We start from the raw sequence: 2409 nt of genomic DNA, 5'->3' as shown, positions 1-2409 counted from the left end.
GGATGTCCACCATGGGAAGCCTTCCACTGACGAAGACGGGAGTGCTCTGCAGACCCAGCAGTTAGACCGATTGTGGAATGTAGCATAGGAGTGAGCCCAGGACAGGAAGACACTGTCTTGAGGATCCAATGGCAGACTCAGGATTTTTGGAGTCAGCAGAAGTAGACTCACATAGATTATCAGGCCCATCCACTGCCCTTTGCTTAACTCTAGAGCTCGGGTCAGAACCACAAGCTCCACTAACTGAGCACTGGTTCCCTGGGGGAGAGATTTTGCTTCCAAAACCTGTTCAGCAGTCACCACAGCGTAACCTGCTTTATGCTTTCCATCCCAAACAAAAGAACTGCCATCTGTAAATATTTTCATGTCAGGATTGTCTAATGGGGTATCCTTTAGCTCCTCCCGAGCTGTATAGTTCAAAGTTAGGAATTGAGAACAATCGTGATCAGGTGTTTCATTTTCCTTCTCAGGAAGGAAAGTGGCAGGATTTAAATTTCCACAAACTTTAAGCTTAGTTACTGGTCCTTCTAACAACAATGACTGATACTTAAGAAGCCTACTGTCTGTCATCCAAATATTAAACTTAGAATTTAAGATTCCACTCACATCATGAGAAGTCAGTACAGTACGGTTTCATCCATTAATTATTTTTAAAGCTTCAGGTGCTAATAAAGCCACTGCCCGGATTACTCTTAGGCAGTGGGGCCACCCACGTGAAACTACATCTAATTCTCTGCTTAGATAAGCAATAGGTTGCTGGTGAGGCCCTCGGGGTTGTGTCAAAACTCCCAATGCCACACCTTTTCTTTCAGTGACAAACAAATTAAATTCTGACCCTGTGGGGAAGCTCAGAGCTGGAGCTTTCAGGAGAGCAGTCTGAAGAACCTTAAAAGCCTTTTGAGTTTCTGGAGACCAAACCAGTTTGTCGGTTTGGGCCTGCTGAGTTTCAGCTATAAGTTTATATAAAGGCCGGGCAAGTTCCCCGTAACCCGGAATCCAAATGCGACAGTAACCTGTGATTCCCCAAAATCCTCTCAATTGTCTTAAAGTCATAGGTAGGGGGTGATTTAGTATAGGTTTAATTCTCTCAGGGCCTATGGCCCTAGTCCCTTCTGATATGATTAGGCCCAGATATCTAACCGATTGTTGACAAAGCTGAGCCTTTTCTCTTGATGCCTTGTAACCACAGTCTGCCAGAAAGTTTAAGAATCTTCTGAGGCTCGGGAACAAGCTTCCTCTGTCTCAGCACAGAGCAAAATATCATCTACATATAGTAACACCACTGCTTCAGAGTTATTAAAGTTTTGTAGATCCCGTGACAAACTTTGTCCGAATAAGTGAGGACTGTCACGAAATCCCTGGGGCAAAACTGTCCAGATTAACTGAGAAGCTGGCTGCATAGGGTCTTCAAAGGCAAATAGAAATTGACTTTCTTCTGCCAAAGGCACTGAATAGAAGGCATCCTTTAAATCAATTACTGAGAAATATTTGGCCCGTTCAGGAATTTCAGACAATAGAGTATAAGGATTAGGCTCCACGGGGTGTAAAGGAACTACAGCCTTATTTATTATTCGTAAATCTTGAACTAGTCTCCATTTACTATTCGATTTCTTTATACCCAAAATAGGAGTGTTGCAAGGACTGTTACAGGGAATTAATAGTCCCTGCTCCTTTAAATTTTTGATGATGGGTTTTAACCCTTCCTTAACTTCAGGTTTCAGTGGATACTGCTTCTTATGTGGAAATACATGTGGGTCTTTGAGCTTAACAACTACAGGAATAGCATTTTGTGCTCGACCCACAGATTTTCCATCAGCCCATACTCTAGGATTTACATTTTGTTCAACTAAAGGGAGAGAAAGGAAGGGCTCCATATTCATGAAACCAGAGGCATGGACCTTGCTCAGTATATCCCTTCCCAAAAGGGGTGAGGGAGATTCTGGCATGATCAGAAACTCGTGTGAAAACAGCACAGAATCCCAGTTGCAAGATAAAGAATAACTGAAATAATACCTTTTGGCTCGTCCAGACAGTCCCATTATGGAAGCGGATCGGGAAGAAAGTGGGCCAGGGGCTTCAGTAAGCACAGAATAAGTTGCCCCAGTATCTAAAAGGAAATCGACGGATTGGCCCCCCACAATTATTAATACCCGGGGTTCCTCAGGTGTAATTAGGACGGGAGCTTGTGTGGGGACCCCCGGGCACCTTCAGTCCTGATTGTCTTGAGAGTCCGACCCCGGAGACCTACGCCTCTGGGGGCAGTCTCTCTTCCAGTGTGGTCCTTTGCAGACCGGACATGGAGCCAGGGGCTGCTTAGATGCCTGAAGGCAATCCCGCTTGAGGTGCCCCTCCTTTCCACAGTAATAGCAAGCCCATCCCTTTTCACCTGGGTCCCTCTGGGCATTTTTC

The sequence above is a fragment of the Bubalus bubalis genome, chromosome 1 (genome assembly GCF_019923935.1).
Source record: "Bubalus bubalis isolate 160015118507 breed Murrah chromosome 1, NDDB_SH_1, whole genome shotgun sequence".
In the NCBI taxonomy this organism is placed as follows: domain Eukaryota; kingdom Metazoa; phylum Chordata; class Mammalia; order Artiodactyla; family Bovidae; genus Bubalus; species Bubalus bubalis.
The sequence above is the reverse complement of the archived record's forward strand: the minus strand, read 5'-3'. Positions refer to the sequence as shown.